Raw genomic sequence first — 27,751 nt, 5'->3', positions numbered from 1 at the left:
GTTTAACTGACTGCCGTGAGTGACCAGGTAAGTCACCACCTCCAGGTGTCCGTACCAAGCCGCCCATATTAATGGTGTCCATCCACCCTGTAATATCAACATATAACAGACATCAAAACTTGTGTCATAAACTGGACAATGTTGTGTAATAAATATAAACAAAATATATATCACATGAATCAGTGGTCAAAACTGAATAAAATGACCAGTCACACTTTTATTTATATTCTACATAAACAACAAATAAACAACATGTTTTATTGTGAGATGTCAGAACTTCCATCAGAAATGTCAGGTTAAAAAAAAACTTTTTTCTAGAAACATAAACAATATTTATATCAATGGACTCAGCTGGACAAGACAATTAAAATGAGACCCCACTTTATATAATTCTATCAAATATTTCTGGTCCATTAAATCTGTCTGATTAACAATGATTACATAGAATGATCAACAGTTTTTAAAAAAAAAAATTTCAAGAAACATTAAAATGAGTTATATTTTCTGATTTAGTACGAAGAGACGAGAAAAATAAGACCCTACTTTATATAATTCTGTCGAGTATTTGTTATTTTTAAAAGATGTTTTACATTAAATCTGTAGAATTAATATTATCTGACTGCAGAAGTTATTACAACTTTTTCTCATAAACTTCTCATTAAAATCAGATGTTTACAAAATAATTTTTCGTCAGGAAACAAAATTAATCCTTTACTATCTGATTCAGTTCTGTGTTACGAATAAAATGAGACCCCACTTTATATAATTCTGTCAAGTATTTGTTATTTTTAAAAGATGTTTTACATTAAATCTGTAGAATTAACATTATCTGACTAAAGATGTTAACACAACTTGTTCTCTTTATTAAACTTCTCATTAAAATCAGATGTTTACAAAATAATTTTTCATCAGGAAACAAAATAAAACCTTTACTATCTGATTCAGTTCTGTGTTACGAATACTAGAGGCTCTCAAGAGCCTGTATCGCTCACCTGATTCTACTTGGGTTTTTGAAATCATATAAAAAAATATAAAATTTGGCTAAAAGTGACAACACAACCTCATTTATAAGAAAAGGAACATGTTTAATTTCATTCAAAAGTCCCCCACTGGCGGCCATCTTGGATGACGGATCGGCTACAAAGTAACAACACTTGGTCAGCACCCCATAAGGAACATTCATGCCATGTTTGGTTTTATTCCATTCAGTGGTTCTCTAAAAGAAGTCATTTGTATGCATTTCCCATAGGGTCCTATGTTAAACTAAGTTCCCTGCTGGCGGCCATCTTGGATGATGGATCAGCTACAAAGTAACAACACTTGGTCAGCACCTCATAAGGAACATTCATGCAATGTTTGGTTTTATTCCATTCAGTGGTTCTCTAAAAGAAGTCATTTGTATGCATTTCCTTATAGGGTCCTATGTTAAACTAAGTCCCCCGCTGGCGGCAATCTTGGATGATGGATCAGCAACAAAGTAACAACACTTGGTCAGCACCCCATAAGGAACATTCATGCCATGTTTGGTTTCATTCCATTCAGTGGTTCACTAGAAGAAGTGATTTGTATGCATTTCCAATAGGGTCCTATGTTAAACTAAGTCCCCCGCTGGCTGCCTTCTTGGATAATGGATCAGCTACAAAGTAACAACACTTGGTCAGCACTCCATAAGGAACATTCATGCTATGTTTGGTTTTATTCCATTCAGTGGTTCTCTAAAAGAAGTCATTTGTATGCATTTCCTTATAGGGTCCTATGTTAAACTAAGTCCCCCGCTGGCGGCAATCTTGGATAATGGATCGGCTACAAAGTAACAACACTTGGTCAGCACCACATTAGGAATATTCATGCCATGTTTGATTTCATTCCATTCAGTGGTTCTCTAAAAGAAGTCATTTGTATGCATTTCCCATAGGGTCCTATGTTAAACTAAGTCCCACGCTGGCGGCCATCTTGGATGATGGATCAGCTACAAAGTAACAACACTTGGTCAGCACCACATAAGGAACATTCATGCCATGTTTGGTTTCATTCCATTCAGTGGTTCACTAGAAGAAGTGATTTGTATGCATTTCCAATAGGGTCCTATGTTAAACTAAGTCCCCCGCTGGCTGCCTTCTTGGATAATGGATCAGCTACAAAGTAACAACACTTGGTCAGCACTCCATAAGGAACATTCATGCTATGTTTGGTTTCATTCCATTTAGTGGTTCTCTAGAAGAAGTCATTTGTATGCATTTCCCATAGGGTCCTATGTTAAACTAAGTCCCCCGCTGGCGGCCATCTTGGATGATGGATCGGCTAAAAAGTAACAACACTTGGTCAGCATCCCATAAGGAACATTCATGCTATGTTTGGTTTTATTCCATTCAGTGGTTCTCTAAAAGAAGTCATTTGTATGCATTTCCCATAGGGTCCTATGTTAAACTAAGTCCCCGGCTGGCGGCTATCTTGGATGATGGATCAGCAACAAAGTAACAACACTTGGTCAGCACCCCATAAGGAACATTCATGCCATGTTTGGTTTTATTCCATTCAGTGGTTCTCTAAAAGAAGTCATTTGTATGCATTTCCCATAGGGTCCTATGTTAAACTAAGTTCCCTGCTGGCGGCCATCTTGGATGATGGATCAGCTACAAAGTAACAACACTTGGTCAGCACCTCATAAGGAACATTCATGCAATGTTTGGTTTTATTCCATTCAGTGGTTCTCTAAAAGAAGTCATTTGTATGCATTTCCTTATAGGGTCCTATGTTAAACTAAGTCCCCCGCTGGCGGCAATCTTGGATAATGGATCGGCTACAAAGTAACAACACTTGGTCAGCACCACATTAGGAACATTCATGCCATGTTTGATTTCATTCCATTCAGTGGTTCTCTAAAAGAAGTCATTTGTATGCATTTCCCATAGGGTCCTATGTTAAACTAAGTCCCACGCTGGCGGCCATCTTGGATGATGGATCAGCTACAAAGTAACAACACTTGGTCAGCACCTCATAAGGAACATTCAGGCTATGTTTGGTTTCATTCCATTCAGTGGTTCTCTAAAAGAAGTCATTTGTATGCATTTCCCATAGGGTCCTATGTTAAACTAAGTCCCCCGCTGGCGGCCATCTTGGATGATGGATCGGCTAAAAAGTAACAACACTTGGTCAGCATCCCATAAGGAACATTCATGCTATGTTTGGTTTTATTCCATTCAGTGGTTCTCTAAAAGAAGTCATTTGTATGCATTTCCCATAGGGTCCTATGTTAAACTAAGTCCCCGGCTGGCGGCTATCTTGGATGATGGATCAGCAACAAAGTAACAACACTTGGTCAGCACCCCATAAGGAACATTCATGCTATGTTTGGTTTTATTCCATTCAGTGGTTCTCTAAAAGAAGTCATTTGTATGCATTTCCCATAGGGTCCTATGTTAAACTAAGTCCCCGGCTGGCGGCTATCTTGGATGATGGATCAGCAACAAAGTAACAACACTTGGTCAGCACCTCATAAGGAACATTCATGCCATGTTTGGTTTCATTCCATTCAGTGGTTCTCTAAAAGAAGTCATTTGTATGCATTTCCCATAGGGTCCTATGTTAAACTAAGTCCCCCGCTGGCGGCCATCTTGGATGATGGATCGGCTACAAAGTAACAACACTTGGTCAGCACCCCATAAGGAACATTCATGCTATGTTTGGTTTTATTCCATTCAGTGGTTCTCTAAAAGAAGTCATTTGTATGCATTTCCCATAGGGTCCTGTGTTAAACTAAGTCCCCTGCTGGCGGCCATCTTTGATGATGGATCGGCTACAAAGTAACAACACTTGGTCAGCACCACATAAGGAACATTCATGCCATGTTTGGTTTCATTCCATTCAGTGGTTCACTAAAAGAAGTCATTTGTATGCATTTCCAATAGGGTGCTATGTTAAACTAAGTCCCCGCTGGTGGCCATCTTGGATAATGGATCGGCTACAAAGTAACAACACTTGGTCAGCACTCCATAAGGAATGAATATTCATGCTATGTTTGGTTTCATTCCATTTAGTGGTTCTCTAGAAGAAGTCATTTGTATGCATTTCCCATAGGGTCCTATGTTAAACTAAGTCCCCCGCTGGCGGCCATCTTGGATGATGGATCGGCTACAAAGTAACAACACTTGGTCAGCACCCCATTAGGATAATTCATGCTATGTTTGGTTTTATTCCATTCAGTGGTTCTCTAAAAGAAGTCATTTGTATGCATTTCCCATAGGGTCCTATGTTAAACTAAGTCCCCGGCTGGCGGCCATCTTGGATGATGGATCGGCAACAAAGTAACAACACTTGGTCAGCACCTCATAAGGAACATTCATGCCATGTTTGGTTTCATTCCATTCAATGGTTCTCTAAAAGAAGTCATTTGTATGCATTTCCCATAGTGTCCTATGTTAAACTAAGTCCCCCGCTGGCGGCCATCTTGGATGATGGATCGGCTACAAAGTAACAACACTTGGTCAGCACCTCATAAGGAACATTCATGCCATGTTTGGTTCCATTCCATTCAGTGGTTCTCTAGAAGAAGTTCAAAATGTAAATTGTTAACGACGACGACGACGGACGACGACGACGACGGACGACGGACGCCAAGTGGTGAGAAAAGCTCACTTGGCCCTTCGGGCCAGGTGAGCTAAAAATGAGACCCCCCTTTATATAATTCTAACAAATATGTGTTGTCCATTAAACCTGTCTGATTAACAGTATTTTGTGTCTTTTCAAAATAATGATCAAAGCTTAGAAAATATTTAGTGGTATCCGTGTAAAATGTTGGGTGTCTACCAGCTGCTTCATATCATATGAGTTGTTGTGTATAAGGGTAATATAGCAATGGTGTATGTTTGTGGTGAGTATAAGTAAAGAACTGCAATAAGCCATGTTTATTTTTTTCAAGTTTGCATTGCCTATAAGTGTGATCTGTAACTTGTTTGTGATGAGTGTAATAATGTCATTGCTATGTCACATGTTGGTGTTGAGGTAAAGGGTGTCACTGATATGTCACAAGCTGGTGTTGAGGTAAAGGGTGTCATTGTTATGTCATATGTTGGTGTTGACTATAAGAGTGTCATTGCTATGTCACATGTTGGTGTTGAGGTAAAGGGTGTCACTGATATGTCACAAGCTGGTGTTGAGGTAAAGATTGTCATTGCTATGTCACATGCTAGTGTTGAGGTAAAGAGTGTCATTGTTATGTCACATGTTGGTGTTGAGGTAAAGGGTGTCATTGATATGTCACATGTTGGTGTTGAGTATAAGAGTGTCATTGTTATGTCACATGTTGGTGTTGAGGTGAAGAGTGTCAGTGATATGTCACATGCTAGTGTTGAGGTAAAGAGTGTCATTGTTATGTCACATGTTGGTGTTGACTATAAGAGTGTCATTGTTATGTCACATGTTGGTGTTGACTATATGAGTGGCATTGCTATGTCACATGTTGGTGTTGACTATAAGAGTGTCATTGCTATGTCACATGTTGGTGTTGAGGTAAAGAGTGTCATTGATTTGTCACAAGTTGGTGTTGAGGTAAAGAGTGTCATTGCTATGTCACATGTTAGTGTTGACTATAAGAGTGTCATTGCTTTGTCACATGTCGGTGTTGACTATAAGAGTGTCATTGCTTTGTCACATGTCGGTGTTGAGTATAATAGTGTCACTGCCACGTCGCATGTTAATGTTGAGCATATGAGTGTCATTACTATGTCACATGTTAGTGTTGACTATAACAGTGTCTTGCTTAGTGACATGTTGGTGTTGACTATTAGAGTATCATTCCTATGTCACATGTTCGTGTTGAGCATAAATTATGACTGTCATTGCTATGTCACATGTTGGTGTTGAGATAAAGAGTACCATTGCTATGTCACATGTTGGTGTTGACTATAAGAGTGTCATTGCTAAGTGACATGTTGGTGTTGACTATAATATTGTCATTGATATGTCACATGTTAGTTTTGACTATTAGAGTGTCATTGCTATGTCACATGTTAGTGTTGACTATAATAGTGTCATTGCCATGTCACATGTTAGTGTTGACTATAAGAGTGCCATTGCTAAGAGACATGATGGTGTTGACTATAAGAGTGTCATTGCTATGTCACATGTTAGTGTTGATCATATGATTGTCATTACTATATCACATGTTGGTGTTGACTATAAGAGTGTCATTGCTATAACACATGTTGGTGTTGATCATATGAGTGTCATTACTATATCACATGTTGGTGTTGACTATAAGAGTGTCATTGCTATGTCACATGTTGGTGTTGACTATAAGAGTGTCATTGCTATGTCACATGTTGGTGTTGAGCATATGAGTGTCATTGATATGTTACATGTTGGTGTTGACTATAAGAGTGTCATTGCTATGTCACATGTTGGTGTTGAGCATATGAGTATCATTGCTATGTCACATGTTGGTGTTGAGCATATCAGTGTCATTGCTATGTCACATGTTGGTGTTGACTATAAGAGTGCCATTGCTATGTCACATGTTGGTGTTGACTATAAGAGTGTCATTGATATGTCACATGTTGGTGTTGAACATATCAGTGTCATTGCTATGTCACATGTTGGTGTTGACTATAAGATTGTCATTGCTATGTCACATGTTGGTGTTGATCATATGAGTGTCATTACTATATCACATGTTGGTGTTGACTATAAGAGTGTCATTGCTATGTCACATGTTGGTGTTGATCATGAGTGTCATCACTATATCACATGTTGGTGTTGACTATAAGAGTGTCATTGCTATGTCACATGTTGGTGTTGACTATAAGAGTGTCATTGCTATGTCACATGTTGGTGTTGAGCATATGAGTGTCATTGATATGTTACATGTTGGTGTTGACTATAAGAGTGTCATTGCTATGTCACATGCTGGTGTTGAGCATATGAGTATCATTGCTATGTCACATGTTGGTGTTGAGCATATCAGTGTCATTGCTATGTCACATGTTGGTGTTGACTATAAGAGTGCCATTGCTATGTCACATGTTGGTGTTGACTATAAGAGTGCCATTGCTATGTCACATGTTGGTGTTGACTAAAATAGTGTCATTGCTATGTCACATGTTGGTGTTGAACATATCAGTGTCATTGCTATGTCACATGTTGATGTTGACTATAAGAGTGTCATTGCTTTGTCACATGTCGGTGTTGAGTATAATAGTGTCACTGCCACGTCGCATGTTAATGTTGAGCATATGAGTGTCATTACTATGTCACATGTTAGTGTTGACTATAACAGTGTCTTGCTTAGTGACATGTTGGTGTTGACTATTAGAGTATCATTCCTATGTCACATGTTCGTGTTGAGCATAAATTATGACTGTCATTGCTATGTCACATGTTGGTGTTGAGATAAAGAGTACCATTGCTATGTCACATGTTGGTGTTGACTATAAGAGTGTCATTGCTAAGTGACATGTTGGTGTTGACTATAATATTGTCATTGATATGTCACATGTTAGTTTTGACTATTAGAGTGTCATTGCTATGTCACATGTTAGTGTTGACTATAATAGTGTCATTGCCATGTCACATGTTAGTGTTGACTATAAGAGTGCCATTGCTAAGAGACATGATGGTGTTGACTATAAGAGTGTCATTGCTATGTCACATGTTAGTGTTGATCATATGATTGTCATTACTATATCACATGTTGGTGTTGACTATAAGAGTGTCATTGCTATAACACATGTTGGTGTTGATCATATGAGTGTCATTACTATATCACATGTTGGTGTTGACTATAAGAGTGTCATTGCTATGTCACATGTTGGTGTTGACTATAAGAGTGTCATTGCTATGTCACATGTTGGTGTTGAGCATATGAGTGTCATTGATATGTTACATGTTGGTGTTGACTATAAGAGTGTCATTGCTATGTCACATGTTGGTGTTGAGCATATGAGTATCATTGCTATGTCACATGTTGGTGTTGAGCATATCAGTGTCATTGCTATGTCACATGTTGGTGTTGACTATAAGAGTGCCATTGCTATGTCACATGTTGGTGTTGACTATAAGAGTGTCATTGATATGTCACATGTTGGTGTTGAACATATCAGTGTCATTGCTATGTCACATGTTGGTGTTGACTATAAGATTGTCATTGCTATGTCACATGTTGGTGTTGATCATATGAGTGTCATTACTATATCACATGTTGGTGTTGACTATAAGAGTGTCATTGCTATGTCACATGTTGGTGTTGATCATGAGTGTCATCACTATATCACATGTTGGTGTTGACTATAAGAGTGTCATTGCTATGTCACATGTTGGTGTTGACTATAAGAGTGTCATTGCTATGTCACATGTTGGTGTTGAGCATATGAGTGTCATTGATATGTTACATGTTGGTGTTGACTATAAGAGTGTCATTGCTATGTCACATGCTGGTGTTGAGCATATGAGTATCATTGCTATGTCACATGTTGGTGTTGAGCATATCAGTGTCATTGCTATGTCACATGTTGGTGTTGACTATAAGAGTGCCATTGCTATGTCACATGTTGGTGTTGACTATAAGAGTGCCATTGCTATGTCACATGTTGGTGTTGACTAAAATAGTGTCATTGCTATGTCACATGTTGGTGTTGAACATATCAGTGTCATTGCTATGTCACATGTTGATGTTGACTATAAGAGTGTCACTGCTATGTCACATGTTGGTGTTGAGCATATGAGTGTCATTGCTATGTCATATGTTGGTGTTGACTATAAGAGTGTCATTGATATGTCACTAGTTGGTGTTGAGGTAAAGTGTGTCATTGCTATGTCACATGTTGGTGTTGACTATAAAAGTGTCATTGCTATGTAACATGTTGGTGCTGACTATAAGAGTATCATTGCTATGTCACATGTTGGTGTTGACTATAAGAGTGTAATTGCTATGTCACATGTTGGTGTTCAGGTAAAGAGTGTCATTGCTATGTCACATGTTGGTGTTGACTATAAGAGTGTCATTGCTATGTTAGTGTTGAGTATAAGAGTTTCATTGCTAAGTGACATGTTGGTGTTGACTATACGAGTGGCATTGCTATGTTAGTGTTGAGTATAAGAGTGTCATTGCTAAGTGACATGTTGGTGTTGACTATTAGAGTGTCATTGCTATGTCACATGTTGGTGTTGAGCATATGAGTGTCATTGCTATGTCACATGTTGGTGTTGACTATAAGAGTGCCATTGCTATGTCACATGTTGGTGTTGACTATAAGAGTGCCATTGCTATGTCACATGTTGGTGTTGACCAAAAGAGTGTGATTGATATGTCACATGTTGGTGTTGAGCATATCAGTGTCATTGCTATGTCACATGTTGGTGTTGACTATAAGAGTGTCATTGCTATGTCACATGTTGGTGTTGACTATAAGATTATCATTGCTATGTCACATGTTGATGTTGCCTATAAGAGTGTCACTGCTATGTCACATGTTGGTGTTGAGCATATGAGTGTCATTGCTATGTCACATGTTGGTGTTGACTATAAGAGTGTCATTGCTATGTCACTAGTTGGTGTTGAGGTAAAGTGTGCCATTGCTATGTCACATGTTGGTGTTGACTATAAAAGTGTCATTGCTATGTAACATGTTGGTGCTGACTATAAGAGTGTCATTGCTATGTCACATGTTGGTGTTGACAATAAGAGTGTAATTGCTATGTCACATGTTGGTTTTGAGGTAAAGAGTGTCATTGCTATGTCACATGTTGGTGTTGACTATAAGAGTGCCATTGCTATGTTAGTGTTGAGTATAAGAGTGTCATTGCTAAGTGACATGTTGGTGTTGACTTTCAGAGTGTCATTGCTATGTCACATGTTGGTGTTGAGCATAAGAGTGTCATTGCTATGTCACATTTTGGTGTTGACTATCAGAGTGGCATTGCTATGTCACATGTTGGTGTTGACTATGAGAGTGTCATTGCTATGTCACATGTTGGTGTTGAGGTAAAGAGTGTCATTGATAGGTCAAATGTTTGGTGTTGATGTAGAGTGTCATTGGTATGTCATATGTTGGTGTTAAGGTAAAGAGTGTCATTGCTATGTCACATATTGGTGTCGACTATAAGAGTGTCATTGCTATGTCACATGTTGGTGTTGAGCATAATAGTGTCATTGCTATGTCACATATTGGTGTCGGCTAAAAGAGTGTCATTGCTATGTCACATGTTGGTGTTGACTATGTCACATGTTGTATGATCAAGTGTCACATGTCATTTTCAGTATAGGAGTGGTAAATGAATGTTGTATGATGTGGTGTCACATGTCATGTTCAGTACAGGAGTGGTAAATGAATGTTGTAGAATCAGGTGTCACATGTCATGTTCAGTACAGGAGTGGTAAATGAATGTTGTATGATGTGGTGTTACATGTCATGTTCAGTACAGGAGTGGTAAATGAATGTTGTATGATCAGGTGTTACATGTCATGTTCAGTACAAGAGTGGTAAATGAATGATGTATAATCAGGTGTCACATGTCATGTTCAGTACTGGAGTGGTAAATGAAAGTAGTATGATCAGGTGTCACATGTCATGTTCAGTTCTGGAGTGGTTAATGAATGTTGTATAATCAGGTGTTACATTACATTTTCCGTACAGGAGTGGTAAATGAATGCTGTATGATCAGGTGGCACATGTCATGTTCAGTACTGGAGTGGTAAATGAATGTTGTATAATCAGGTGTTACATTACATTTTCCGTACAGGAGTGGTAAATGCAGGTTGTATGATCAGGTGTCACATGTCATGTTTAGTACAGGAGTGGTTAATGAATGTTGTAAGATCAGGTGTTACATGTCATGTTCAGTACAAGAGTGGTAAATGAAATTTGTATGATCAGGTGGCACATGTCATGTTCAGTACAAGAGTGTTAAATGAATGTTGTATAATCAGGTGTTACATGTCATGTTCAGTACAAGAGTGGTAAATGAAATTTGTATGATCAGGTGGCACATGTCATGTTCAGTACAATAGTGGTAAATGAATGCTGTATGATCAGGTGTCATATGTCATGTTCAGTACAATAGTGGTAAATTAAAGTTGTATGATCAGGTGGCACATGTCATGTTCAGTACAATAGTGGTAAATGAATGCTGTATGATCAGGTGTGATATGTCATGTTCAGTACTGTAGTGGTAAATTCATGTTGTATGTTCAGGTGTCACATGGCATGTTCAGTTCCGGAGTGGTGAATGAATGTTGTAGAATCAGGTGTCACATTGCATGTTTAGAACAGGAGTGGTCAATGAAAGTTGTATGATCAGGTGTAATGTCGCAAGTCATGGTCATGCAAGATTTTTTTTTAACCAAAGTAATGTTTTTTGTGTAGAATACTATGTTACGTGTAATAAAGTAAATCACAATATTTCCAGTTACGAAGTATCAGACAGCAACTCTTTGACATACAAACTGGAGTGATATTCATCAGTGTAATAAAGTTAATCAAAATATATCATAATACTATGTTTCTTAATATTTTGAAGACAAGAGTATTTACAATAACTAGAATGTAGTGTTGGATAATCGGTTGAAATTACCAATCGATTATCTATTACAATCGGTTGACAGCAACCAACCGACTATCGGTTATAATCGGATCATAACACCTTGCCCTCTTTTTTTAAAGGAAATCATTTAGTCTCATTGTACTTGTCTAATGTCATATTTGATCTTTTGTTTCCATTTCATATTCTGGCATAATTACTACTAAATTATAATTCTAGTACATTTGATAATTATCTATTTAGCAGTTAATAATGAATTAATAAGAATCAAGATTCATATTGAACATATTTTATCTCATAATTACCAACAGTGACACTAACATTTCTAAATTTCAATGGTGAAACTCGCAAAAAAAATTCAATAACATAGCTGTGTGAACATTTGGATGCTTCAAATTAGGAACTTTTAGAAATTTAAAATTACCAGAAAAAATAAAACAATGCATTTGCATTTTACAGTAAACATGGGTATTAAGCCAATGTCTGTTAATTCGTGTAGAACGCTTTTATTACTTTTGTAATCATTATTTTCTTTCAATTGTGTCATTCGTGTGTCTGAACTTATAATTGCAAGAATGCGGAATTTTTACATAGTTGAACCGTATCCGATTCGTGATTGTTATATTTTTATAAATGGCGGACACATTTCGGAAAATTTACAAAAGTAAACGATGTTTGGCAAGCAATCTGGAAAGGAATATGACGTTTTTGATGCTACAAATGGATAACACATTAATAAAAGGCAACTTGCAACACGTTTTAATGAAGCAACGTAATTATTTTGTCTAAAATCAGAATTATTTGTACGCTCTCAAGTAACAAGTACCGGAATTGAAAGAAAGTATTTTATACAAAGTTTTTAATCTTAAATACCATTCCATCAATCTGCAAATGCTTTTTGTCACGTTTATAAAGAAGGAAATGAGTTATTTCTTTAATTATAGGATGTATGACATTGTTACTGTCATCGACTGATATTTTTTGTTAATATTGTTTGACTGCGCACATGAAATGCAAACAATAAACGGACCGGAAGTTGACAAGCTCAAAGTCCTGAAACTTTAACGACAATCGATTGAACAAAATCCCAATCGATTATCGACATCGCATGTCCCAACCAACTGATTTCCGACTTATTCCGATCATCGGAACAACACTACTAGAATGTACACTGAATCAATGAACACTAACAAGGGCAATGTTTAACTGATCTACATTATGTGTACTATTTAATAAATATCTGTAAATGTGCTAAACATTTACTTCACTTACCCAATCTCTACATTCCAAGTTAGCTCCGTTCTTTACACATATTTCTACCTCTTTTATATTCCCCTGCTTTGCAGCTGTAACAAGTTTCTGTAAGCAAAACAAAGCTTTTACATTTTCCTCTAGAACATACAAATGTATCATAAATGTAATAATTGAATTTAACAAGCTACATTTTTACAGTTCCAACAGTTTATACCAAAAACAATGATTACCAAGAAGGAGTGAAATTGTTGTCTATAATTTAAGAGTTTTTTTTTTAGAAAAGTCTGTAGACAATTGTATATGCATCAGTTTTGAGATCAGCCTAAGTTTTTGTTGAGGTTTGTACTGCACGCCTGTATCTTTATAACATAGGTCACATGACATAGGTCACATGACACTGACTGACTGAGAATATTACACACCTGTATCTTTATGTACATTTTATAGACAACATAAGTCACATGACATAGGTCACATGACACTGACTGACTCTGAGAATACTACACACCTGTATCTTTATGTACAGTTTGTAGACAACATAGATCACATGACATACATTTTGTAGGTCACATGACACTGACTGACTCTGAGAATACTACACACCTGTATCTTTCTGTACAGTTTATAGACAACATGGGACACATGACATAGGTCACATGACAATGACTTTTAAGAAGAAAAACTTACCTCATCCCAACTTGCCATTATATCCTGTAAAAGAAATTGAAATCATTGTATATTTATTAAAATAAGGAGATATGATTACCAATGAGACAACTATCCACTTAAGTTCAAATGAAGTGGATGTAAGTAATTATAGGCAACAGTACGGCCTTCAACAATAAGAACAAGAGGCTGTCAAGTGACAGCAAACTGGATTTTCCTGCATACAATGTAGGTCGAACCCTGAACAGTTGAACAAGTATGGACACAACATTTAAGCTTAAAACAGCTCTGAATTGGGATTCTGATTGAATATTTATAATAGATTATTTTCTAATTAAGAGGGAATGCCAAAAACCATCAAGCTTCCTCCCTAAATTTATTGAAAGTACATTTTTAATTAATAATGAAAATGATATTTGCAAATCTGAAACACAAACAGGATCATGTAAAAAAATAAACATTGACACACACAGCAAAAATGAATTACCACATAACAACTGTGACATCTACCTTCATAACACACATGACTTTAAAAAAAAAGCCAAAAAGAAATTTTGATGTTATCATTTCTCAGGTCAGGAACACTACCTTATATGAAAATGCATGAATTAGCATACTTATGTTCTTGCACGTGTAATTGTTTATTTACGTGTGACGCAATTTATTGTTACCTGGTTTTTTTTACCAATCCACTTAATGAGCAACAATGCATTTTGGACTACTACGTGTTTACAATCAACCAAGAACACATGCTACTTACTTAAATACAACACATTTTATCGTGCAATGCGGGATTAACAATTTAGCTTAGTTTTTCATTTTTTGTATCCTTGTATCCACATTTATAGTTCGTGATATAAAGTATTGGTTCCATGCTCAGATTAATGAAGAAAAAGTGTTTGATTTACCAGATATATAGCTATTCACGTGTTTGATGATGACATGCAGAATTCATGTATTTGTCCACCAGACAGCAACGAAACAACAGTGAAAAACACAATTACACATCAGACAAACATATAAGTGTAAAGTTAGCCGTCGATTACAGCCGATGCTAATATTCATGAGTGCAGTAACTTTCGTATAGAGAGTTAAAGAGAAATGTGTGATCCATGAATTTTGTGTTCATACAAAAGACGAAGACTAAGAGTTTGTCAAGTATCTGATGGGGTCACTAAACTTTTTGAGTTTAAAAATATAGGTATATATTGCACCTACTTTTATGTTTAAAAAGTAATTTAAATTTAAAATATGTTAAGCTATTTACCGTCTGAGCTTTAATAACACTTATTTTTAGCATACTGAATATTAGGATGTTCAGATCCTGTTAAAAAGTTTACACATCCAGACTCCAGTACATATAGAAGTGTTTCTGTGCCAGTTTTTGTGTTTTTCGAGGCAGAAATGTTTTTGGAATGACATTATATATGTTCTTAAGAGATTACAAAATTTTCATACTTGACAGTAATCACTTCATACGACATTTTACGGTTTCACATCGTGAAATTATTGCACAGGTACAATGCATAACAATGGAAAAAAACCTGTGTAACTACTTTTACAAGGCGAGAAAGAAAGTCGAACAGTGAAGCTCGTAAGCAATACTTTTTCAATCTGAGCATGCAAACTGAAGATTATGTAATTTTAAAGAAACGTGTTAAAGTAAAGTCCCTTACTTATTACAATACAATTAAATACCCAAAGTGAAATCTGTTGGTACAATTTCTACAACCGTCAATATGGGATTATATGTGGGTCTTCGTCAAACTGTTATTGCAACTTCAGCATGTTATTGTTAAGTCTGTCTGCAAGGCCTTAATGCCACTTTATATTCATACCCCTTCTACCACCAGTCAATCAGAATCTGAAAAAAAGTTTTAATTAAAACATGTAAACAGATTAAACAGAATAGAGAATGGAAACAAGGAATGTGTCAAAGAGACAACAACCCAACCAGAGAGCAGAGACAGCCAAAGGCCAACAATGGGTCATCAACACAGCGAGAAAATTCCGCACCCAGAGGCACACTTGATCTGGCCCCTAAAGGCTAAACAATAATGATTACTAGTTCAGCAAAGTATAATGTAAAGGCAAATATGTTTGTTATTTGTAAAATTAATCATAAATATTTTAATTTTTAGTGGCCTCTAGGGAAGGAACTCTTGAAACTGTGCGCAGAAACTAAATGCATAGCCATGATAACTAATTTTTGAATTAAATTAATAATTTTTCATTAACCATGGTAAATCAATGAGACGAGGCTTTTAAGGGATAAACTTAGCTTAGCTTATATGTAACTTACTATATATGAGAAACTTGGGAATTACTGGGAAGCTTGGGCAGAACCTCATTACATGCTCTAATCATTATTTCTTACAATAAATTAAAATACATTGTAATTAAGCATGTACATAACAGGCTATTATTTGAACTTGGAATTATTTTTACTTTGCATAATTTCTTGTGTTTAAAATTTTCAGTAAATTCTATGTTTATCATGTTTATTTGGTATAATAATCTTTTGAGCGGTAAAATATCTCTTTCCATTAAATGTATTTTGGTTAGATAGTGTTGTGCGCGGCACAGTACATTCTATTGAAAATAAACTATTTTCTTTGTAATGGTAAGTGTTGTGCGCAGCACAGAACATTTCAGTATAAAATAAACATGGAATTTATTAAAAATTTCAATAACAAGAAAACAAGCAAATTCCATAATTAAAAATAATTCCAAGTATAAATAATAGCCTGTTACATGTATATGTCTGAGCAAATGCTTTGGAGTGATGAAGAGAAGCTGTAATAACACCCTTTAGTTATATTACAGACATACATGTACTTTTTCTGTTATAACATAGGTGAACTATCTGACTATGCATGATGGGAAAACTATGAACTGTTATATCTTTCTATAGTTGAGTATACACAAAGACAATAGTAATATCAATAGAACTTGTATACATTTAAACAAAACTAATGATGTATATTGTTCCTTTGAAACATGTAACATACATATGTTATCACAGTTCTTTGATTTTTTAGTCCACAATAACAAATGTATGTTATTTTTCTGTAATAACTCTATAAAGTTATATCCTTGACTGACTGAACCATGAAAATGAGGTCAACGTTGGGTGACAGCTGCCAGTTGGACATGTATATCTTATAATAATTCCATATACAAATAAATTGGGAATGTTTCCATGGGACACAGAAGTTGCCCCCGCTTGCATATCATATAAAGTTATAAAAGGACATAACTGAAGAACGGTAAAGGTCACTATCAAAATTTGGTTGAGGTTAACTTAAGTCGGAGAACGGAAACGAAAAATTCAGCACCTTAAAGGCTTTACCATTTGTAAAAGGGCATAACTCTAGAACGGTTTAAGTGAAGCATCAAAATTCAAACTTGATCTGTGCTTTGTGGAAATAAGCATTGTGTATAAGTTTCATAACATTTGGTTGAATTGAGGCAAATTAAAGTTAGAGAACGGATACCACCTTTGGGACAGACGGACGCACAGACAGACAAGGGCATAAATATAGTAGACATATTGCTAACAGTATTTGAGATATATGATATATATTTTATTCTCATAAAACCATGAAGTACATAGGTTACAGAGAAGTTAAAAACATGCATATGGACTTGACCCATACAAATTTAACCTTGCATGTTCACTGATCCATGAATAGAAAACTGTCTTGACGGGCACTAGGACCCTGCAAGGTAAGCACATACCAAATATAGTTATCGATATCACAAACTAGTCAAAACATTTACTAAATTTTATCATCGGTATAAAGACATCATTCGTAAATATAGCTCAACATGCAGACTTTTTATACGTTCAGGTATTTCACATCCAATTTTTTATGGAAATATTCTTTATAAAGCACAAAGGTGTCAGTATTCACCTCATAAACTTACAAAACCTTTGAATAGACTTATTAAGAAGGGATATAATTACGATACTGTTGTCAAGTCATTAAAGATTGCATATTTTGGCGTTAATATTGAGTCACTGATAAGGTCTTTGCGTCGGAACTAAACACATTTATTCTAAAAACAGTTGTTGGCATGACACGGGTTATGTTCTTCTCATATATGTTATGATGGTATGATACTAAACCCCTTACGGGAAGGATTGTGCCTGATGTTCATATGATGAAATCATAATCTTTCAGTCAGTTTAATTGAAGTCTGGAGCTGGCATGTCAGTTAACTGCTAGTAGTCTGTTGTTATTTATGTATTATTGTCATTTTGTTTATTTTCTTTGGTTACATCTTCTGACATCAGACTCGGACTTCTCTTGAACTGAATTTTAATGTGCGTATTGTTATGCTTTTACTTTTCTACACTGGTTAGAGGTATAGGGGGAGGGTTGAGATCTCACAAACATGTTTAACCCCGCCGCATTTTTGCGCCTGTCCCAAGTCAGGAGCCTCTGGCCTTTGTTAGTCTTGTATTATTTAAATTTTAGTTTCTTGTGTACAATTTGGAAATTAGTATGGCGTTCATTATCACTGAACTAGTATATATTTGTTTAGGGGCCAGCTGAAGGACGCCTCCAGGTGCGGGAATTTCTCGCTACATTGAAGACCTGTTGGTGACCTTCTGCTGTTGTGTTTTTTTATTTTGGTCGGGTTGTTGTCTCTTTGACACATTCCCCATTTCCATTCTCAATTTTATCCAATTACTCAAAATAAGAGAGAAATAAAGAATACTAATAATCTTCATTTTTTTTTTCAAGTAGTCACTGAACCATGAAAATGAGGTCAAGGACAATGGACATATGACAGACAGTCACAGAAACTTCATAACATAAGGCATCTATATCCAAAGTACGAAGTATGAAGGATCCAGGTCTTCTACCTTCTGAAATATTGGGCTTTTAAGAAGTCTGTCACGATGCTGCCGCTGCCACCACCGCTGGATCACTATCCCTATGTCGAGCTTTCTGCAACAAAAGTCATAGCCTGGACAAAAACTGATTACATGCATGTATTATTTCAGCCATCTTGGTTCGTGGGCGGGGTCACTGGACACATTTTTTAAACTAGATACCCAAATGATGATTGTGGACAAGTTTGGTTAAATTTGTCTTTGTAGTTTCAGAGGAGAAGACTTTTGTAAAAGGTTACAAAAATTTACCAAAAATTGTAAAAAATTGACTATAACATGTATAAAGGGCAATTACTCTGTAAGGGGTCAACTGACCATTTTGGTCATGTTGACTTTTTTGTAGATCTTACTTTGCTGAACATTATTGCTGTTTACAGTTTATCTCTATCTATAATAAATTTCAAGATAATAACCAAAAACGGCAAAATTTCCTTAAAACTACCAATTCAGGGGCAGTAACCCAACAACGGGTTGTCCGATTCATCTGAAAATTTCAGGGCAAATTCATCTTAACCTAATAAACAATTTTACCCCTATTTTTAGCCATGGCAGCCATCTTGGTTGGTTGGCCGGGTCACCGGACACATTTTTTAAAACTATATACCCCAATTATGATTGTGGCCAATTTTGGTGTAATTTGGCCCAGCTGCGTTTCAGAGGAGAAGATTTTTGTAAAAATTAACGATGACGGACCACAACGGACGCCAGACGCAAAGTGATGAGAAAAGCTCACTTGGTCCTTTGGGCCAGGTGAGCTAAAAAGCACTTTACAATGATCAGTAAACCTTATTCATTTCATATACCATCGTCATTGTCTTCTTTAGAATAGTTATATTAGTGCCTCAAATATATGCCAATAAATTGAGACTAAAACTGCATGCAAGTTTTCCTTGAAAAGTGAAAAAACTGTGCATCAGACCATGCTGTCTGCAAAAAAAGTTGAATGCAAGAGTTTTTTTGCAATAAGACTTCTTGTATTATAACATCTTAGCATAGAAATGAACAAAAAGTAACAAATTTCCACTTCTCAAAAGCTTCTGTATGCATTTTTATATGTAAATATGTCATGTATGTGCTACGGCCTAAATCGACTCTAAATAATTTTCAATCTCAAATGGCCGAAGACCATTTTATACTCATGTGGTATGCTTTTTGTAACTTTTCTTTACATTTAAAGTACATTTAATATATATGGAAGAATAATTTATGGTAAAAAAACTTCAAAAAACTTGAAATTGGGTGAAAAAATTGCATGTTTATGTAAGGCTTCCCTTAATTTGAAAATCTCTAATAGATCTGATGAGTGTTAAGTTGTTTTTAATACTTAATATATTATATATATAGGAGCATTTAAAAAGCAAATTTTTTCACTTTTGCAATATTTTAATTTTTTAAGCCCAAATCTTGACAAATTATTTGATTTAAATGTCAAAATTAAACATCCAAATTTCAATATTAAAATGGCCATAGTTTCTATAATATATCTCCTATGGCCATGAAATTTGGCCAACTATCTTATAATTCTGTAAGCTTAGGTCATGCAACGTTTTATTAAAATTGGTCAAGTCCTTCTATCCTATGAGGTCTGAGGACACAGTTATCGTCCTTCGATTTTCGTTGTCCACAATATATAGTCCCTAGCGCATGTAGTGTGAACAGTGTATAACTTGCCAATTTTTTTCATACCCTTTCCTAATTTATTTCTAGATATTTTATGCATGAAATATTAAGTAAGGGGATGAAATTACATGATAAAAAAATTTGGGTGCTGAATCTTTAGGTTAAGTAGTGATTTGGTCCAGTTAAAAAAGGTCAAAAATTAGTATGTCTGAAGCTGTCAAACTGAATTTTAGACCCCCTTAACACAGAATTGTCAATATTTTGAGTTAGAGCTGGTAGAAGTTTCTATAATTTTCATATTATTTGTCCCAATAGTAGTACACTACACTGTAAAAATCTGAATATGGGCACTCACACCACATCTTCCTATATCTATCTCTGTACTACATCGCATGCAAATTATGCATTGACTTAATTTGTATGATCGAACCCCTTGATGCAAAGCTGTAATTGTATATATCATGTATATAATATGCAAACTTACGCTTTGTCTTTTTTGTAAATATGAACTCAAAATAATATAAGCATGTGATAAGAATGCTACCTTGTTTTATAGCTCCAATCTACATGATCTACGAAGTAGTGGTAAATAGTTATTTATCTCTCTATCCGTCTGTCTGTCCGTCCATTCTTCCGTAAGTATTCTTGGTTTTTGTATACTTAATCAAATACTTTAATCATGTTACATGTACTATTGTATTGCAACCTTCTTTGGATATATGATTACAAATTTATGAAAGGAAGGACTTCTGATCCATTTGTGATCATGTTCATCATGTTCATACATTTATATTTTTTTAATATGGTCTCGTACCTGTGGAAAAGGAACCAAACTTCATGAACTTATCATGCTTATGTCTAGTGCTATATATATATGTATATATCATGTATATGTCTATATGTCATTTTAATTTATTGTGTCTGTCAAATTCATGTCTTTTATCCTGAATAAATAAATATAAATAATCAGTGAATAACTGTTTTTAAATTTTCTAATCCATAAGGCCTTTTTTTTTTAATTAGTTGGTTTACGGATCCGCCGACCCGATTTTGTTTAAAAGTGAAATAAAATTAAAATTTTGATTTCGTGTTGTTTTTTATTCCGCCGACCCGATTTTTCGAGTGCTGTGAATAAAAAAATCCGAGGCGTTCCAAAACGTTTTGTCTGTGTCAATAAAGCGTTTGTAGTGAACGGCGTATTTTGAAAAGCTTCGAAATGAAGCAGACGAATTCAAAAACCCAACGAGGGAGGACCATGGAGTCTGACGGCTTCATCTACTTTCAGTTGAATATTAACTTTGACAGTCAGAGCTCAGACATAAATAAGTCTAAATCTGCTTTTGACTCATAGAGGTCTAAATTTGTAAGTTTAGGATTTATCTCCCTTTAATGCAAGACAAAATACGACTTTAATAAGTAAAATATTGTTAAGCAAGAAATAATTGACCAGAATCAAAATGTTGCAAATATCGACTCCTACAAGTCGATAAGTTATCAAAATTGGTTAACTTCAAGACCCACGCATATTTATAAAAAGTTCATGCGTCTAAATCAAATAATGACAACATTGAAAGACAATGCTTTGTCTTCTAAAGAAAAATATGAATGAGAGTCTAAAAAATCGGAGATAATGTTAGTTAACCTTACAATGCAACCACCTGGAACCACACTTAATGAGGTAAAAAATCTGTGTTTCGTAAGGATGTTCAATTAGATAATTAAATATAGATAGCTCAAGTACTTGTGAACTCTCAGACAGGTTTTTGCTGTCATAGGTGGTGTACTTTGGCCACCAAGTAAAATTAAGTATTTTCATCAACATAAATAGACCTAAACAAGTCTGTCATTTTCTGACTTAGATAAGTCTAAAATTGAAAACAAATTTTTATAATAAATACATGTTTTGACTTCTTCAAGTCAAAAACAAAACTTGACTTGTTTATGTCTGAGCTCTGACTGTTTGATGGTCAACGTACTGAGAGCACTTTTATCAAATGCAAACCTAAGCAAACAATCGGCGATGCCATATTCGACAATATGGCTGATGAAAATGTTGCCATTGTCAAGGTACAAACAGTTTCGCCACCAAATTGTTGAAAATAAAACATTGATCTCAACTTTTTATTTCTTTGCCACCATTTCCACTTTTCAGCGAACGGGATGCATGCATAATTTAGATGCTAACAAATTTCTTGTCTGTACAAAATATGTGTTTTAGTAAAACTTTGGTACATTGCTATTTCTTCATCAGCATGATAGGATCATGAACACAGTTGATTATCAAACATTTCATAAACCAAAGAAATTTGTTTATGTCAAGTATATTGTCCTCAAAAGATTTTTGGGTCAAACATGCACATATATTCATACGTGAAGACCACGTGCACCTTAAATGTGATGGTATTGTGTTCACCTGGAGAGTGAGAGATCTTGGGTTTGAACCTTGACCCGGTCAAATCAAAGACTTAAAAATTGGTATCTGCTGCTTCTTCGCCAAGCACGCTGCAATTGCAATTATTAAAGGAGTCAGAATAATGTGTTTGGGTAAGGTAACATATCTTTGGGGGAACTGTTACCTTGTGAGCTAGCACATTTAAATTCTGGCTCAGTGTGTCAGTTTAGCATTTCATTTCTCATTATCATATTCTCATCCTAATTATGCATCTGATTAGCCACTAGACATTAAACAACAATTGACCATCCATCCATCAAATGCAAAGCATATCAAGATAAGAGCTAAACTATTTCTCCTCCTCAACCCCTGTAATGTCATGAATGAACAGCATTTTTTTTTTTTTTTTCCTCCGACTCAAATTTTTCAGAACAGTTATACGTGAACAAAAAAAAAATCTAAGATTGCTATTTTATTTTTATTTTTTTTACCTCCTCCGACCCTAACCTTTGACACTAGTTGTCCGTAAACCAACTAATTAAAAAAAAAAGGCCTAAGGTCAGAAAAAACATTAATTGATGGATTATACCTCAATTGAGGTATAATCCACCATTTGACATATAGTGCGATAGACCAATTGAGGTATAATCCACCATTTGACATATATAGCATGTATAGTGCGATAGACCAATTGAGGTATAATCCACCATTTGACATATAGTGCGATAGACCAATTGAGGTATAATCCACCATTTGACATATAGTGCGATAGACCAATTGAGGTATAATCCACCATTTGACATATAGTGCGATAGACCAATTGAGGTATAATGCAGTTTTTATCATAAACAAATTTTAAAGAGATATTTGAGCATCTTTTTTCATATATATACCATCTTAAGCTTTGATGAGTTCTTATTAGCAGTCTTCACGCTTAACCACAAGTCCTACGGCATTGGCTGGTAATTGAAATTGCTTTCAGACTTGTAAAATTATTCTCTACAAGCATACAAGCCAACAGAATCCAACTAAAAAAAAAATTAAATTGAGCTTCAGGCTTGTGGACGCCTCTAAAGTTAATCGTGAAGGCTGCATTAGTGACATGCATGAAACATGTAATTGCTTCTGACTTCCTCTGCTGTGTTTTGAAAAATGTGGATTATACCTCAATTGAGGTATAATCCACCAACTGACGGATATCCACAATTGGTTTCCTTAAGTCTGCATCAGTTCTAACTTTAAAATTTGTTAGTTGAAATGGACAGGAATAGACTACAGAACAAAAATAAGATTTAATAGATGAAAACTCAGAATTTATCATTAGGAAAAGGAGGGTTACATTAGTTTTTAGGTTTCTCTAACAATTTGCAGCATGAAGAGTCAGAATCAATTACATGACTGTCATCATATACATTTTTTAAAGTGGTCACTACCATGATTATATGTCAAATGGTAGATTATCTTAACATTAATATATACATTAATAACATAGGTGTGCTATGCATGATAGGTAAACTATGAGTCATTATATCTTGGCAAAGATTAGTATACATAAAGAAAATTATAATATCAATAGAAATAGTGAAAAATTTAACAAAATAAAGGTTGTATATTTTCCCTTTGAAACATGTAACATACATATGATATTACAGTTTTTTGATATTTTAGCCCACAATAACAACATGTCTTTTATTTTTCTCTAATAACTTATTTAAGTTAGACCCTTGACTGTTCAGTTTGGGACCCTTACTTTACTGAGGATATTAACAAAATAGAAAAGGTACAAAGAAGGGCTGCTAGATATGTCACTAACCGACACAGAAACACCTCAAGCGTTAGTGACATGCTAGATCATTTGAAATGGAGAGACTTTGCTAACAGAAAAACAGATGCACGCCTGGTCATGTTCTATAAAATTACATATCATCTCATTGCAATCACAAAAACAGACAGATTAATTCAACCGCTCAGACAGTCCAGGAACATGCACACACTCTCATACCAAATTCCATCCTGCAGAACACAAATAAGACAACAATCATTTTTCCCACGCACAATTAAAATCTGGAACAGCCTTCCCCTGAGTATTGTTATGAGCGACTCTATAGAGTCGTTCAAAGTAGCCGTCTCAAACTACACCTACAGCCCATAAATTCATCATGTGTAAGGCCTAAAAAAAAAATTTTGTATTTCCGGTCACCCGACCGACCTGCCTTCAGACCCCCGACTCAAAAGTTTTTAAAGCTGATGTGGGAAAAAAATAAATTTATACCTACCGACCGTTTTTTCAGAAAGAAAATAAAAAAATCTAAGTCCCTCGATCTTTTTATCGCCCCAAAAGAAAACAATTAACGTCTGTAATCCACATACAACATACTGAATGTTGATTTATTTTAATAAAAATTATTTGTCTAGTGTCATGTGTTATTTTATTTTGTTAATTTTAATAAAGATTATAAACACATTTTGTTTTCTAGTTACTTTCCTTTACCTGGGATACGAAAATAAACTGTTCTAAAAATAGATTTGTTTCTATGACATAATATGTACACTGTACATTGCTATGCTTTGATTAAAATAAGCTTTTAACAATACTTCACAGTTTATAATTATTTTAACAGTAGATATGTAATGAATTGCCTTTGTTATGCAGTTTGACAGTGAAGTAAAACGTCGTTAGTTTCGTATATATATGCAAACCAGTAATGGGGCCCTGTTCAGGTTATTTGCTGGACACAAGTGTTGAAAGTGAGAAAATATAATAATTAAGTGTAAATACTCTTTTCATAAAATATCCAAAAATAAATGATTCATTTATAAAAATCTTTAACCATATATAAATGCCCTTCAATATCTAACATTAATACAGATCACACCAAGTCCAATTTCTAGAGTTCACATTGGTCATGTCATGATCAATAATGAGTAGGAGTTATTGTTTTTTAAAGTTAACCCCAAATGTTACAAATCTGACAATCCAAAATTTTTGGTCCTGAAATAGGGGAATTGGGTTTAAAAAGCTTATTTCAAAGGGGAAGAGCTGTCCAATTTTTTTTAGGTTTGGACTTAGTTTTTATTTCAGGGGTATTTTAAAAGGGGGTAAACTACTATACAAGTTATCATATAATATATAAAATACAAAAGAAAATGAATGAATATTGCTGATAAAAACTCACACAATAATCTAGAAAATTGTCAAATGGTCTTAAGCAATGAACAAAGTGCCCATGCCTTTAAACAAAACCGAGACAGCAATGAAGCATAATATTAAAAAAAATAAAAAAAATCCCTACCTACCGTCCCTTAAAAATTTCAAGGGGGTGATCGGAAACACAACATTATTTTTTTTAGGCCTAAATAGTTTTATCTTAATATTTTAAAAATAATAAATTAAAAATATGCACTACCACTATGTAAAAAATGTTTGTTTTGTTTATTATCACAAATTTGTATATTTCACTGTATATATGTCTTCACAAAGCAATGCACAGTACAAGTGACCTAAAATTCAACGTGTTGAAGGGGGTCATAATTTCCATAGTAGAAGAGAAGTATACCTGAATTGAGTTACAATCCACCAATTAATGGCAAGTACTGACCTGTTTATATTGTATGCACAATTTTGATTCTAAATGCATATATAAAAGTCTAAATGAAAGGTTCACGACAAGCTTTTGTAAAAAAAAAATACTTGTCTTCTTCTTGTCTCCGTATGAGCCTCTTTTAAATACAACTGTAGGAGCACCACCATAGTTATGGCGTATAAAGGAGGACATTTGGAGCCTGTATCGGTACAGATTAATGTGAGCATTTGCCTACCCAATCCCCCAGCCAGGCCGTGACGGGTCTTATTACCAGAAAGTTAACCTTCCCAAAACATAAATACAATGCAATCAAATAAAACATACGAACTCACACACTCACCTGATTCGCTCAGTCCTCAAAGTATATTTTTTTATGTATCAAATATCCTTTTTTAATATCTGTGTGTTTTGAATGGGAGAGGGTCACCCCGGATGCCCCACAAAAGCCTTGGCAAAATACCTCTAAGGTTATAACGAGGAATCGGTTAGGACAAAATCTATCAAAACCGACACTATTAAATGCCCTAAAGTGACAAACATCAGCGCCGCCTGGTGGCTAAAAACTCTTCAACAGTTCAAATGCAACGCACCAAGTTTTACTGTCTTTTAACTTTCAAATTTGGTTTCATAAATACTTTAACCTTGAAGAAAATAAAAATACTCAGTTAAATGTTCAATTGAAAATTTCTTCTCAGTCATCATTTAGAAAGTTTCGTCCAAATGCAAAGAAGAGATATGGAAACCCGGAAATGTGTCCATCGACCTTTTGCTGTGTTCAAAATGTAAATAATATTTTTAAAATGAGATAAAATGAGTAGAGCCTATGTAATTTCTTTACGTTAGTCAAATTTAACAGAAATATTTAAAACTTACCCTTTAAAGTCATTGAAATGACGTCTTCTTGGTTAAAAAGAATTGTTTGTAGAACAGGAAGCTTTGTCAAAACCAAAACGAGACACTGAATGACGGGATTGGGACAAGTCGGACCAGGAAAACTCGGACCAGTTTTAAAGAAACTCGGATTAGATTGAAAGATCTGACCAGTTTGAAAAACTGATTGGGCCCATTTAAGGTCGATTCTAAACAATTTCAAAGACACCTCGGAACAATGTGAAACACTAATTGGGCCCATTTAAGAACGCTTCTCAGTGGTTGATTCTAAGGGAAAAAAGGGGGCGTAGAGGATGCAAGACGCGGCCTCCCGTTTGATCGCCAAATAAATAATAAATAATTTTTCACGGTATATATAGATTTTTAGTATAAAAACGTCCGAACATTTTTTTTATTTAATTGTCTTAAAAACTGGTCCGAGTTGTCTTAAAATGATTTTGACCAACTTTCGTTGTTTAATCATGAATGCCAGTGTCTATAAAAAAAATGGTCAAATGGAGCAAATTGATTCACATAAATTTGCCAATGAATAAATTGACTGAATGCTACTATTACCCCAACAGGAGGATCTTTTCCTTTGTCACCTCAGTGAGGGTCTGGAATTGGGGGGAGGGGTGTCGTATCTACAAACTGATTCACCTCAGTGAGGGTCTGGAATTGGGGAGGGGTGTCGTGCCTACAAACTGATTCACCTCATATCTATCTGTTTGATACTGGTTAATGAAATCATTACAGTGTGCACTGGCTGGTCATTATCGCGTATGATACGATTTTGACACGCCTACCAAGGATTTGTATAGTGACTATAGACTATACAAATCATGGCCTTTCGCCTACATAGCTAATAAATATTCATGACTTAAGCCTGAGATGAGAACAGCACGTGAAGCCATAAACTGAAAGTTG

General features: G+C 35.2%; 1 long non-coding RNA gene across 1 annotated transcript; it reads right to left on the bottom strand.

The window, feature by feature from the left end:
* On the bottom strand, positions 1-26,906 carry LOC134717482 (uncharacterized). Its single transcript, XR_010107336.1, has 5 exons — positions 26,828-26,906; positions 15,151-15,316; positions 13,474-13,497; positions 12,805-12,891; positions 1-87 (listed from the first exon to the last, which is right to left on the bottom strand). It is a non-coding gene; the product is annotated as an uncharacterized LOC134717482 (long non-coding RNA).
* Positions 26,907-27,751: the final 845 nt, after the last annotated feature.

Source organism: Mytilus trossulus, chromosome 5 (genome assembly GCF_036588685.1).
Source record: "Mytilus trossulus isolate FHL-02 chromosome 5, PNRI_Mtr1.1.1.hap1, whole genome shotgun sequence".
In the NCBI taxonomy this organism is placed as follows: Eukaryota; Metazoa; Mollusca; class Bivalvia; order Mytilida; family Mytilidae; genus Mytilus; species Mytilus trossulus.
This window is presented reverse-complemented; position numbering and strand designations above follow the sequence as displayed.